Source organism: Dendrobates tinctorius, unplaced genomic scaffold (genome assembly GCF_039654945.1).
Source record: "Dendrobates tinctorius isolate UK_male_01 unplaced genomic scaffold, ASM3965494v1 ptg000254l, whole genome shotgun sequence".
Lineage (NCBI taxonomy): Eukaryota > Metazoa > Chordata > Amphibia > Anura > Dendrobatidae > Dendrobates > Dendrobates tinctorius.
Genome location: NW_027361921.1, coordinates 16495223 through 16510590, shown reverse-complemented (window position 1 = coordinate 16510590; position 15368 = coordinate 16495223). Strand labels below are relative to the sequence as shown.

General features: G+C 43.6%; 1 protein-coding gene and 1 long non-coding RNA gene across 11 annotated transcripts in view; one reads left to right on the top strand and one right to left on the bottom strand.

The window, feature by feature from the left end:
• The window catches only part of GULP1 (GULP PTB domain containing engulfment adaptor 1), a 1494945-nt gene that overhangs the window by 360314 nt on the left and 1119263 nt on the right, over positions 1 to 15368 (top strand). The gene's annotated exons all lie outside the window — the stretch shown is intronic.
• The window catches only part of LOC141067779 (uncharacterized), a 51447-nt gene continuing 37472 nt past the window's right edge, over positions 1394 to 15368 (bottom strand). Inside the window, exons 2-3 of the long non-coding RNA XR_012226481.1 lie at positions 3687 to 3839; positions 1394 to 1517 (exon numbers count right to left, since the gene is read on the bottom strand). This is a non-coding gene — a long non-coding RNA (uncharacterized lncRNA). The remainder of the gene's footprint in view (positions 1518 to 3686; positions 3840 to 15368) is intronic.

The window sequence follows — 15368 nt, the reverse complement described above, 5'->3', positions numbered from 1 at the left end:
GGATAGTCCCTATGGACCCCATGGATGCAGACACCAAGAAACGGAGGTGTGAAACCAAATGTATAATTAAAAGTGGAAATTTATTGAATATACAGAAAGGTAAAATCACATATGAAGGGACTGAAACTGAACAAAATGAACTCCGAGAGGTCCACAGGAAAATGAAATGCTTATATTAATGAAATCACATATAATTAGATTATAAATATAAGGCAAAATAGCCACATTAAATAAGGATTTCATAAAAAATAAAATGCCAAAAGCAGAGTAGATACCAGGTAGAACCTAGTGAATTATGGGAGCTGATTGCATAAAATAATACCAAAATGGCTGCAAAGAACTAGCAATGTGACAGTACATTTGTATAGCAATAAGCAAAAATCATTTACATATAAAGTGCAATAGTGTAAAAATAAGTTTACAGTGACAATCAGCAAAGCATAAAAAAAGTGCAGTAGTGCAGCAATAGATTGAGGTAGTAAATCAAAGATGCATATGACAGTGCAAGTGCACAAAGAGATTGCTGTCCACTGGTTATATGACCATGAACGCAGGCATCTAATGGGGCTGACTCTCACTGGGAGGCATAATTACCGTGTAGACCGGGCAAGGAGATGGCCCCGACGCGCGTTTCGCAAGTCGCTTCTTACAGGGGGACGAGTAAGTGACAGGAGTGAGAGTGCCGGTTTTTGTATATGCGCGGTAATGCGGCGCTTAGATCAGCTGAGCAGAGACACAGGAAGCGGCGGGTCCGGCGTCCCACGTCATCAGTCATCTCCCACCTCTGATGTGTCAAGAGGAGGGAGGGGAGGATGACGCGAAGGGACGTGTTACCACGGCAACCCAGTCACGTCAGCCAAACCAAGCGCTCACCGCTGCAAAGGGGAAGGTATGTGCTGACAAAAAGAAGAGGAAGTCCACGGATAAAAAACAAAAGGGCGTGAAAAGGGTGAAATAAATGTTATATGGGTGTAAAAGCATGAAAAATATGAAAATATATGGATATAATTATTAATAAGTGTAACATGTGAGAATAGTGCATACACCATGGGGACTAAGCAAATAATAATATACACACATAGACATAGTTATTAATAAGATGAACACAGTTATTAATAAGTGTAGCATGTGAGGATAGTGCATACACCATAGGAACTAAGCAAATAATATGCACACATGTAAAGAATAAAGAAATAAAGTAAAAATATATAAAGAAAATATATGAACGTGAGGAGAGATTTTTTTACTGCATTACAGGAACATTTTTTCTGAAAAAATTTTGTGTACATAATAACACATAAGATAATAAGAAAAAATAAAAATGAAGTGATAAGATAAAAAATAAAAAATAAAAAAATAATATTAAATAATAAATATTAAATATATAAATATCCACTGTGCAAATTCCTCTTCAAGGTCAGAAGATAAATGGCAGAAGACATCAGGTAGGTAAATTCAAGTCCACTTAGGCTTCAAAAAGGCGGAAGGACAATCACAAGATAAATGTATAATATATTCTATAAAAAGACAAAAAAACATAATATTAGAGTAAGCACAGACAACCATAAAATTATCCACATAAAATAAAGGATCAAAGCACCATCAGATCCAATATAAATTATAAAAAGGGAGCAAAGCTCATAACCTCATTCAAACCATGAGGTTGAAGTGAGCCAATCATAGAAATCCATCTTGCTTCCTTTTGAGCTAATTTGGTTTTTAAATCACCACCTCTAAAGTCCTTATTGATGCGATCAATGCCAATCACTCTCAAAAGTTGAGCGTTACATCCATGAACACTCTTGAAGTGGCGAGGTATGGGTTTCAATGTAGTGACATCAGTGACATCACACTCATTAGACATATCGTGGACATGTTCCCTAGTGCGTTTCTTTAACTGTCTGGTGGTCATACCCACATAAATGCGAGGGCAGGGACAGGTGGCGTAGTAAATAACGTGATCACTACCACAGGTGATATGCTGCGTAATGTGGTAAGTCTTGTCACCATGGGCGGTCTTAAATTCAACAGCCCTGTCCATGTTGGAACATGCCAGGCATTGTTTACAGGGGAAAAATCCCCATCTCGGTCCCTTGGTACCATAGCTATTGTCCACAGGCTGTCCTTTATGATTACTATGCACCAGCAAATCCTTCAGATTCTGGCTTCTTCTGTAGGCAATTATAGGTTTTGAAGAAATGTTCTTGGCCAGTACTGTATCACTCATGAGAATAGGCCAACAATTCTGAAGAGCAGACCTCATAGGCTTCCAATTTCTCATTAAATGTAGAGATGAATCTCACCTCTGGGGTTGAAGGTAGCATTTTTTTTGGTTGAAGTAAGTTTATTCGTTGTGGGTTCCGTGCTTTATTAAGACCCTCACAGATAACTTTGTTGGAATACCCTCTGTCGGAAAATCGTTGTGCAAGTTCAAGAGATTGTCTGGAGAAGGAGGACTCACTGGAACAAATCCTTCTGGTTCTTAAGAAATGACCATACGGAATACTTCTTTTAAGAGGTCTTTGGTGTGAGGAAGTTGCATGCAATACTGCGTTTACTGCCGTTTGTTTTCTAAAAACTTCCGTGTGCAAGAAACCATCATCACATTTAAAAATTTTGGTGTCAAGGAAATCAATGCTGGTCTGGCTATATTTACAAGTTAATGTAATATTTAAATTATTTTTGTTGAGATGTTGAGAGAAAGATAACAAATTACTCTCAGAACCTTGCCAGATAACCAGTATGTCGTCAATAAATCGTACCCATGTTAAAATATGTGAAATCAGTGGTGGTGTTAGACAGAAAAAGGGTACGCTCCCAGGACCCCAAAAATAAATTTGCATATGAGGGTGCAAAAGCAGCCCCCATAGCGGTCCCTCTAAGTTGGAGGTACAAGACTTCCTTAAAAATGAAGAATTTGTGTGTCAATGCGTATTCGAGCAACACCAGAAGAAATTCAACAAGGTCATTATCAATATCGGACATATGGAGAAAAGTTCTAGTGGCTTCAATACCGTCAGAATGTCAAATAGATGTGTATAAAGATTCAACATCAAAAGATACTAGCCACATGTCAGCTTCAAGTGGTATACCTTCCAACTTTCTTAGAACATCCCCAGTATCTTTGATGTAAGATGGAAGTGCTTCAACCATAGGCTTAAGGTGGAAGTCAAGATATTTATTAATTTGCTCACATAGGCTGCCTCCTCCAGAAACGATGGGATGACCGGATGGGATGGTGACAGATTTATGCACCTTAAGTAGTAAATACAAACAGGCTGTGCAAGGGTTCTCAATGATCAATCCAGTCATGAGTTCCTTAGAGAGAGTACCATTTAAGCAGGTCTGTTCAACGAGATCTCTCAGTTCATTTAAAAAAAGAGTGGTAGGATTGAATGTGAGTCTCTTGTAGCAATTGACATCCCTCAACTGACGGAGTGCTTCTTTTTCATACATTGGGGTCGGCCACAGCACAATGTTGCCCCCTTTGTCTGCCGGTTTTATTAGTATATCCCTAAGTGATTTTAATTCCTTAAGGGTTGTCCTTTGCTGTCTTGTCAAGTTATCATGATGAATACCAGAAGGGATATGACAAAACTCATCAGACACCAATTTCACAAATAGTTCAATAGTGGGAAACAGACAAAGAGGTGAAAATTTTTTTGGTTTCAGGACTGTTAACTTACTGTTATGAATTGAAGTAGATGTCTCATTACTCAATGCTTCCAAAATGGCAATAGATACACATTCCTCAGCAGTCCATTCTATGCCACCAGGTGTTTTGTCATGTAATTTCTTAAGGACCAATTTCCATGCAAACAATTGCAAATCTTTTAAGGCTGAAAAATAATCAAAAGAATCCACAGGAGAAAAAGTTAAACCAAGGCCAAGAACATCTATCTGATCCAGTGAGAGCTCAATATTAGACAGATTGATTACCTGGAGCTTAGAGGATTTTTTGTTTGATCTCAAATTTCTCGGTAGGTATGGGTATATCTATACATAAGCTAGAGGGAAAGAACCAGTGCATAGACGTCCAGAATAGAATGAAAAATCACAAATATTTTATTGGAGACACAGGTTAAAATGGCACAGTGGCAAAGAAGAGTGACACAAAAAGAGAAACAGAGTGACAAGGTGCACAGTGCGTGTATAACACTCGTTCCCAGATTCTTATCACATAGTAACTGGTAGTGGAAATGGTTATATCCCTTAAATAAATATATAAGTGGCCATAGCAGACAAATAATCAAAATACCATAATAAATAGCGGAACAGTTAATAGTAAATAAAGGGTATAATCCCCAACTGATCAGCTAACAGAGATAAAATAATATTGCTGAAACCAGGGATAATGTTGCTCAGGCCAGGAATACTAACCACATACCAGGGGAAGAGAGGGACACTGGACACCACGCTCTGCAAAAGCCCCGACGTACGTTTTGGAAATGGCTTCCTTCCTCAGGGGGTGTGGCCTCCACCATGTTTCCCTCTATTCATGGAATTATCCCTAAAAGAATGGGATCCAGTATTGCTCTCCATGGAGGATAGTGAGGAGTTAGAGGGAGCCCTTTTAAACGAAGACAGTTGATGCCATTTGTATACATTATTGTTCTGATAATCGTGTAGGTCACGCTGAAATTTCTTGGTTTTAGTATACTGGATTTCTTTACCCCAACCAGTGAGGAGTTTGTCAACATCAGTCTTAAAAATTTCCATATCAGCAGGTGATAGTGTGTTATTCAATTTCACCTGTAGAGAATCAATTTCACCCTCCAAAGTCTTCTTATTCATACCAATAAGAATCTCCATGAGGGATTTAAAACAGTTATTACAAGAGTCTTCCCACCTATTACGAAAAAATGCATCTTCAAACGGAAATGATGGTAATATTTTAACTCTTAGACCACGTGGTATGCTTTTTTTCATCAAATAGTTTTCAAGGGAAGCCTTGTTCCACCAGATCCGGGCTCGTTTTCTACCAAGGTGCTTGAATGTATTTTTCATCTCAATTGCGCTCCCATTTTCAACAACAACATTCTGTACAGATTTGCCCTTAAAAATAGTATCAATATTTGAGAGCCATAACTGGTCTCTTGCTTTAATATCCATGGTCTAAATATACTGTGAAAGACACAGAAAAAACAGTCAAATCCTAAACAAGACCAAAATATTAGGGGTCACACTTCAAACCAAAGTAGACACCAAGAAACGGAGGTGTGAAACCAAATGTATAATTAAAAGTGAAAATGTATTGAATATACAGAAAGGTAAAATCACATAAATATGAAGGGACTAAAATTGAACAAAATGAACTCCAAGAGGTCCACAGGAAAATGAAATGCTTATATTAATGAAATCACATATAATTAGATTATAAATATAAGGCAAAATAGCCGCATTAAATAAGGATTTCATAAAAAATAAAATGCCAAAAATAGAGTAGATGCCAGGTAGAACCTAGTGAATTATGTGAGCTGTTTGCATAAAATAATACCAAAATGGCTGCAAAGAACTAGCAATGTGACAACACATTTATATAGCAATAAGCAAAAATCATATACATATAAAGTCCAATAGTGCAAAAATAAGTTTACAGTGACAATCAGCAAAGCATAAAGCAGTGGACTTCTATCTTCCTTCCGGAAATCAGATAGACAGGGAGTGTGGTGCTCACCAGAGACACCAGGCTCCCTGAGTCAAGAAGTCCACTCACACTCTCTCCATTGACTTCCACAGTACACCTCTGTGACAACTTGTCAGATGCATAGTCAGTACATAATCCTAGACATGCGCTGTTCAAACGTTCCTGGCAACAGTCCTTTGGCGCATTTGCCGCTGCACCTTTTTGGGTCGCTGCCCCCTTTTGGGACTCCATCCCTTTTTGGGCCACTATCCCTGTTTAGGTCACTGCCTCCTTTTGGGACCCCACCCACTTTTAGGCAACCCTCCCACCTTGGGGTGTATGCCATGGATCCCATGGCCCTCTCAGGCCCCTCACGCCTGTGCATGGAAGTCTATCTAGCCAAACAGTTCCTCACAGCAAGGCTCCACAAGGCTCTGCCAGGCTCCACACAGCAAGGCTCAGCACTGGTCTGCATGGTTCGGTATGGCTCCGTAACGCTCTGCACGGCTCCGCAAGGCTCAGACCCTCTCTGCATGGCTCTGCAAATATCGTGAACCTGCAGATCCTCAGCACACCATCCAGAGTTTGTGAGCCCGCCAATCCACAGCAAACATCTGCTGTCGTCCTCCCAGGTACCTTCTGGACTGATGCCCGCAGTCTAGCACCAACTGTCTCCACTATCTGTGGATGGGCAGTACTCACTTGGCTGGTCGCTGAGGAATACGCTGGGACGCCCAGGGGAAAAAAGTCCATTTGGTTTATTAAGACACAGCATAAACCGAATCTCAGGTACTTGTTAACATGCGGCAACCGGTGCATCGTCTGGTGACCGTTCCACTCTACAGTACCCACGGTCCTCGCTGAGCCCTGTTGTGCCTAATACGGATTAGTATCCATTCACTGTCCATGATGACAGCACCAGTTCCCTGCATCCTCTCCAGAATAGAGGCTTAAAGGGATTTTCCAAGAATTTCATGTTTTTATCCATAGGCTTGCAGATGTATAAAAGAACAATCTCAGTTATCACAAGCATGTAGATAAAGAAATGTGAACGGCACAGCTGCGCAGCTCCGGGGACACAAGGCATATTAAAACTCCAGGGACACGGATGCCGATCAGCATGGATAGGGTCAGCATCCAAATTCACCATGTAGAAAAAAAGAGCATGGCACTCACAGTCCAAAAATGTCCTCTATTGTAGATACATATAAAACAGAGGTAGGGAGGCTTTCAAGTGAAAAACGCACCAAACGATGGATGTTTCGCACTGAAATTACGCTTCTACAGGTCCTCAATCTGACCTGTGGAAGTGCAAATTCAGCGCGAAACGGCCATTGTCTGGTGCGTTTTCCACTTGAAAGCCTCCCTGCCTCTGTTTTATATGTACAGTATCTACAGTAAAGGACATTTTCTTTGGGACGGTGAATGCCATGCTCTTTTTTCTACAATCTCAGTTATATTTACTCATGGTAAGATCGAGTACTTACCCTTTCACAGTTTTTGCTGACATGTTGCAACTCTGATTTTCAGGCATGTTCCTACTTAATGCATTGAGCACTGCTACTTCATTTGTGAAGTGCCTTCTTTCACAATATTTTCTGACTACAGGCTCAAATGCTAATATCATGGACACTGCAGTCAATCACTGGTCTTGAGGTACTGTCACACTTAGCGATGTACCAGCGATCCCGACCAGTGATATGACGCAGTCAGGATCGCTGGTACATCGCTAAGTGGTCGCTAGTGAGCTGCCACACAGGCAGATCTCACCAGCAACATCGCTGGGGACGGGGGTCACTACTTACCTGTCACACTAGGCGATCCTGGTCCTCCCGCCCGGCTCCACGCTCGTCGCTCGTCTCTCCACAGGAAGCGCCGCAGGAAGCAGACGACGAGAAGCGGTCCTGAACATTCTCGCGCGATCAGCGATAACCAGCGGGGGAGCCGGTCGTAGGTAAGTATCAGACACAGCGATGTCGCTAGCAATATGGCTATAATGTCACAAGTTATAGCGATATTGCTAGCGATATCGCTTAGTGTGACAGTACCTTTAGAGGTCTTGAGATTACTACCTAGGCATCACAGCTTAGCTTTTTGTTTGGGTGCAGTGTTCATGTGTGATATAGTAATGATATCACCCCTGCAGCATGTCAATAAAGACCAGAAGTCAGCAAATTGAGAGGCAGTGCTGGAGGGTGAGTACAGGTGAATTTACTTCATACTTTGGCAAGTCTTCATAATAAAGGCAATAAAAATAGACCCACGTCAACACCACATACTCACACAAAGATTAACACCCAATCAGGGGTGGACACTGCTTGGGAAATGGAAAATTGGGTTCTATGAGCTGCATTCGTCAGTTAAAAAGATAGAAATGATAAGACTGCCATGTTCAAGACATTCACTTATGATATTTGAGGATGCATTTTGAAAGCAAACTACTTTCTTTCTTAGGTCAAATACAAAATAATTTTTAGGCTATGTGCGCACGTTGCGTATTTGATGTGTTTTCGCTGCATTTTTTGCAAGTAAATGGTCCAAAAATGCAATGAAATACTTATGCAAGCTTATTCAGTGACAATCCTGAAGTGTTGTGCACATGATCAGTAAATTTCCGCGCAAATTTGCAGTGTGTTTTTTTTCTGAAGCATGTCAATTCTTTTTGCATTTTTTTTTGCGTTTTTTGACCCATTAAATGCACAGGAAAAAAGCGCAGCAAAAATGCAGCATATTTATCCTCAGCATTTTTCCGCAGCAATTTCTGCAAGCAAATCCACAACATGCGCACATAGCCTAAAATAGTAGAAAAGGCACAAGTCGCACCCTCACTCTGCTCACCTGGGGGGTACACCCACTAAACATAGTAACCCGATTAAAACTTATTTTCTACACTGGCTTAAAATACAGTAGATTTATGTGAAAAATTAATTCAATGATGTCAATTACCTATGAATAATTACATCAATCTATAGAGAAATAAGTACATGTATGCCAAAATACTGAGGATATTTAGAAAAGGCTGTGGTATCTTATCCAGCCTTCAATTGTAACTAATACCCTGCTACTTGTTATAAAATATTTCACAAAAAATTATTTAACACAAAATTAAGAAAGCTAATTAACACTTTGACAAATATAGTAAAACAGAGAAGATTAGAGTGAAATGGTGTCATACTTCTGCAAGATCTGCTGTTTTTAATTATAAAGTGATATGGTCTATGCAAATACATTTCAATAATTTGAAAAATTCCATCACATTGAAATATTGATGTCAAAAGTAGTTTGAATTCCTTCTTTGTGCATTCACAAAAAGTGCAAGAAGTTGGACTCTAAAGTAGGGGATAAAATTCATGTTGAGGTTGTCATTAGAGTTGAGCGACTTTTGTTGGATCGGGTTTCATGAAACAAAATTTGTTTCAGATGAAACTGGTCCGACTAGGGCAAAAAAAGTCGGAGTTTTGTCCGAAACCCGACCCCAATGCAAGTCAATGGGGAATAAAAGTCGGCATTGAGTGGATGAATGCCATCCACTTGCAGATGTTGTCCTTGGTGCATTTTTAACACAGGACCCCACTGTTGAAATGCAGCAGTGCTAACCACTGAGCCACCATACTGCTTCATTCTACTGATGAACACTGTCAACTGTGTGAAGGAAATTTGGTTAGAATAAATCTATCACTGTGTGTGCTGCGGCCGCTCCCAATCATGCTGAGTATTAGAGCACTCAAGAGTATACAGGATACTCTGGTGCAGTACGCTGCTCCCAAGTCACTGGAAGCTGCCATATCCCTTGCTATATGGGTGGAATGATGCCTCAGGGAGAGGCATACACCAAATCTGCCTCCAGTTGTCCTCGCTAGGGAGGAGGACACACCGATGCAGGCAGACGAACCCATGCAGGTGGGAGGAGTTGGCTCTCAAACGGGGTTGCCTGCGGTTCGCCGAGTATTGGGGGCATGTTTTTACTGTTGGCAGACTGGTCATTTCATCAATGTCTGCCCAGCTCGTGCCAAAATACCATCACCAACTCAAAAGCCGCGTCCCCCTGGTTGTGTGGAGGGAGGCGACCAGGGAGTGTAAATTTTTTCCATCTTCTCGTCTCAGTACTCCATCTCTGCTGAAGTGGTAGCTGGAGAGGTGACTGAGACAATTCTGGTGCTGGTGGACAGTGGAACAGAAGTTAGTCTGGTGGATGCTCACTTTGTCCAGACTCATGGCCTGATGAGTAGGACGCTAGCAACACCCTTAAGCGTTCAGGACATTGACTCTATCCCACTCAGCCAGGGGAGGCTGACCTAAATTGCAGATAATATACACCTGCTTATAGGGTCTCGTCACAATGAGTCCCTGTCATGCTATGTCTTGGAGGATATGCCAACTCCCCTGGTCTTAGGACTCCCTTGGTTGAAAAAACATAACCCGGTCATAGATTGGCAGTCTAGTGAAGTAGTCAACTGGGGTCAGTCATGTAAGGACTGCTGCCCGGGAGCTACGATCTCTGCTGTCCTTCTACAACCTTCCCCTTCTTCCCCGGTGGGGGCAGCAGAGGTGCTGCCAGGCAGGGAGTAGGAGCTAGACTGTACCCTCACTACATGCTAACACTGTGTGTCAGCATCCTCTAAGGAGGAGGTGTCAGAGGAGGATGGTGGTTCCTTCTGTACGTAGTGGGGGTGTGAGTTTGGAGGCACATCTGGTGGCAAATCTTTGCGTGGCAATAAACGTTCAGGTCCGGACCTGTGTGTGAATGAGTACTTGTGGATGTCAACCAAAAACATCAGGTGGAAGTGTGCTACTGAGACTTGGAGTTCTAGGGTAATCGTGCCATATCGGGTGTCGGCCATTCTCAGCCCGAGGACTTTCCAGTTGGAGTTACCCCCAGTTATGCATGCACACAACTCATTCCCCAGGTCGGCACTCTGGACATTTGTGGCACCTCTGGAGCCCACATTTTGTCACCTCCATCAGGCTGCGTTTGCCATAAACCTGTGGGTCAGGTGACTGCCGAGGTGAACTCTGGTGGATCGAGGCATCCTCACCGTTTGTCATTTTCTGGTGAGGTCCAGTATTGAGGGTCCAGAAACCCCTCATTGAAAGGAGGGTACTTTCACGATCCATTTTTGTGGCAGCTTTGGCTCCACTAAGTTTAAACTTTTTACTTTCAGGCCATCGGGGGTTAATGTCAGTTTTTCCCTGCTGGCAACCTGGTGTTACTGCAGTGCTGCTAGGTCAGCTGATGTGGATGGTGACCACTTCCTATTTCCTTTAAAAGGTCACCTGATGCATCAGCTGACTGTTGCTTATACAGGTCCTGTCACGTACCGCGTAATGGGAATGCACCGGTCTGTACGTGTCCAGTGCAGAGCAGACTGACAGGGTTAGCAGTGTCCAGGGTATAGACTGCACAGTATGCGACAGCTGGCAAACAGGACCTGCAGCACATGACCGCACGGAAGGTGGGACTGAGGCAGAGTGTGCAGATTTGGCACAATTGGGGTTTCAAATACGTAGCCTCATTCACGGCCCTCGGGTAATGCAGCATTCTGAACTTGGCTAGTTCTCCTTTGATATTCTTTTTCTTGACCGGAAAAGCGGGGTTTTGCAAGGCGATGTGCAGGGAATAATTATTTCTATTTACAGGAAGATCTTCAGTTGGTCAGAGACAGCTTGACTCTGGGCTATGGACAAGGGATACTGGGTCTTTTGAGGGTACGGGGTACCTGGCTTGAGTGACACCCATACTGGGGCAATGTAATGTACTGTAAGGCATGATTTTGTTGGAACCTTCCAGAATCCTCCATTCTAGGAGAATATCTCCTTGTCACACAGCTGCAGCCCCCCTCCTTTTGTTTCTCCCTCCTTATTCACTTACAGCTGTCTGCCTGCATTTGGGTAACAGGACACCGTCCATTTCCTGTTGAGAAAGGAATGTTAATTAGTTAAGGGAAAGGATCTCTTTGTCCTGGGACATGCGGCTGAAATAAAACAATGAGATATTAAAGAAGCTCTAGCGTGCACCTCCCTTGCGGCAGAGATATAATAATTACATTTCTGTGAAGGGCACAAAACCAGCTTTCTAATCTCTAATTTTCAAGGCTCTAACCCCTCCAGAAACTGAGATATGGATTGCTCCCAAATGGAGTGTCTTAATTATGGCATGTTTGATGTTGTTTTATTGTATTCGATAAATTACAACCAATGAGACTCTTGGCGTGTCTATACGAGCTTCCCTCATTAAGATATGGTTATTATAAGTTTCTTAGTTAAATGGCAACTTGGAGAAAGGGGGGCTGAACTTCCCCAGACTGCCCCTTTCGTGATGTAACCGACCCTAGGCTATAAGGTACCCCTCCCTTACAATGCCTCAGGGGAAGCTGCAGATGCCATGCTAGGAAGATCTGCAGATGTCCAGGGACGTCTGGCTAAGCGGCCCATCCCCCTTGCCACATGGCTTGCCTAAAGAACCATAAGCAACTGTAAGTGTAATTTTGGTTTTCATCCCTGTTATTTTTATATATTTGAATTGTACATATTTCCTGTCTCAACTTTGTAACGACTTTTATCTGTGTAATCACTGCCCACCTTTTTGGGAATAAATGCTAAAATTATCAGTTTGTCTCCATGCTCTAAGAAATGAACTATGCACCTTTTTTAGATAATCGCTACTAATTTGGGGGTTTGCCACGGACCCTCTTAATTAACTCTTTGATTAAGGGAATCGTGGCTGGTGACAGCGTGGTGTGTTCGATTGGTTGGGCTAGTTGGCAGTACTGAAGGGTCTTATTTGCTGAATGAGTGTCAGGATGGTCAAAGCATTGATAATTCCCTTACTGCAGTAGTCTAATTGCCCGTGCACAACAAGCAGCCCATCCGGCGACTAATTATCCTAGGTGCAGTTCCCTGGCTGACCTGAGGGCAAGGGAGGGTGTCGGAGAGCTGCGAGTTCCAAAGTGGAACTGAGAAAGTGGGATATACATAAATCCCCGCAGTTCTTGGAAGGTTGTTAGCAGTGGTGGGGCATCCAAAATAACCCCCCTGCGGTAAATTGTTAGAGCGAGATTAGCTTGCTGTATAGTTTTGTCACATGGTACCAGTGGCGGGATAACTAAGATAAGCCCCCACTGTGCCTTTGATAGCCGTGTGCCGGCAGTGCGTCGCATCCCTCCGCTGACATACCCGTGTCAGTGGTGAGATCATGATATATTGGTGGCACAGGGTGTGCTTTAGTCACAGGCAACTTAAAGTTTTCCCATGTTTTGGGGTCCCTTGGACCATAGGCTTTCTGGTACTACGTCCAGTACCTCTTGGGTAGGCTTGCATCGGTTGTTTAAGGTTCTTGTAAGGCTGCCAGCATGATTGATTCTTCTTGGGTCAGGGGTGAATTAAGTTTCACTGTCCCATCTTCCTGGAACACTATGGTTGCCTTCAGTTTCTGCAGTAGGTCTGCTCAGAGGAGGTTGAGTGGAAAGGTCCTTGACACCACAAACTGGGACAAGATAGAGAGTCCTGGGTGAGTCCACAGATTCAGGGGCTTTGTAAGCTGGGAATGTCTGACTTGACCATCAATCCCCATTCAAGACAGAGGATTCTGATAGGCAGGTGGGGTCAGGGAGTTACACATCCAAGACAGAGGATTCTGATAGGCATGTGGGGTCAGGGAGTAACACATGTCTCATCACACTTCTGGCTGCACCAGTATCCACAAGAAAAGATCTGACAACCCCATCCACTTTCAGGGTAATTTGGGGGATTGGTCCTACTGGTGTGGTTTTGCATGTTAGAAGCATGGTGTCTTGTGGACCTGGCTTTCCCCTGTCCGATGGGTGGAGCTGTTCACTGCTTTCTGTGTTTCTTTCCTGACCTGCTCCTCTGGGCAAACTCTTGGGTTGTGTAGGTGCTCTGCACTGGTTCCAGAAATGGCCAAACTTGCCACAGTTGTAACACTTGACATTCCCTCTGTTCTTGTGGGGTGGCTGCTCTTCCAAGTCAGTGGTCACCATAAGAGAGGCTGTCTTCTGCACTCCTGATTGGGACTCAATCCCTTTAGCCACTGTGAGCAGGGTGTCCATTGCTATTGACCTGTACTCGGGTCTGGCCACTGTCAGTGGTTTCCTGATTGGTTCTCTTAGTTCATGCACAAAGGCCTGAGCCAACAATTGTCTGCGTATCTGATCATGAATAGTGAAGTCCAAATCTTGGAAAACTTGCATTACTCTGCCATGAAACTTCTCCGCAGACTTTGTCTTGTCTTGGCTCATGTCATGTAAGCTGAGAGCTTGCCCTGCCAATCTGCCTTTGGCCCACTCTCTGAGCTGCTCAATTAGTTTGGTTCTGACTCCCAAGCGTGTACATCTAATTCTTCTGGAAGTTTGAAGTGTTCCTTCATGATTGGCCAGAATGCATCACCTGCTTTTATTTCCATTACGGCCCAGAGATCATTCCAGGTTGCTGCATATGTTTGCTGGCTCTGTTGCATTCTTCGGTAAAACGGCATAGGATGCATCTCTGGGTCTGGCAGAATATTCAGGATACTGGTCACCTGACTTGGGGTGAAGTGCACATAGTGCAAGAGCGGTACCTTTCTCTACCTCTGCCTTATTGATGCCTGTAGATTTCATTTCCTAGTACTGGGAAGCATGTATAATGTTTCCTCTTCACCATCATCATAGGAGTAGTTGTGGTATTGCATTTTGGGGTCATGCATGGGCTGATATTTGGACTTAGAAGTTGCCTTTTTGTGTGAGGATTCCCCCTGCCTGAGGCTGCGGTAGATAAGGAGTATAGTTCCATGTTGGTGTAAATGTTGGCAGCTTTGACTGGTACTGAGATTGTACATTATAGGCAGATGGTGATGTCTGTCCTCCCCCTTCTGCTCCCCAGGCTAAGCTGTCTGCTGCCTGATGTGTCTGGAGGCTGCCTGTGGTACTGTGGGCAGGGAGGTCACATTCTTCTCCCAATATCATAACTGGCAATGGCTGTGCTCTACTTGGGACGTAGAAAGTGCCTTGTGCTGTAAGCACTGGATACAGGGACACCATACTGTTTGGATTGGGCATTGGCCCAGCTGGTAAGGAAGGAGGAGAAAGAGGAGGAGAGAGGAGTGGCAGAATAGGAGGAGAGAGGAGTGGCAGAAAAGGAGGAGAGAGGAGTGAGAATAGAGGAGAGAGGTGTGACAGAGAAGAAGAAGGAGGAGAGAGGTGTGGCAGAGAAGAAGGAGGAGGAGGAGAGAGGAGTAAGGAAGGAGGAGAGAGGTGTGAAAAAGGAGGAGAGAGGTGTGAAGAAGGAGGAGAGAGGTGTGACAGAAGAAGGAGGAGGAGGAGAGAGTAGTGACAGAGAAGGAGGAGGAGGAGAGAGGAGTGGCAGAGAAGGAGGAGAGAGGTGTGGCAGAGAAGGAGGAAGAGAGAGGAGTGACAGAGAAGGAGGAGAGAATTCCCCCCTTTTGTGCAGCCTGAGAGGGCATGGTTGGAACAATGATGCCTTCTCCCTGTAGGGAGGGGCCACACACTGCGCAAGTCTCCCTATACAATGGATTCTGCTGAGAGCAGACGCCACATGTCCAGTTTTCCCCTCTCCATACGGGGGAGGTGCAGATGGTTTAACACCTTTCCCCATCTTATACACATAAAAATCATTTCCTGGTTTGTTCACATTTCTTTCTGTACCTCCTAAACGATGTAAGTCTGCTGCTACTTTATACCACACATTTGCAGAGGTCAGCAACTTAACATCAACTAACTTCCCTTTT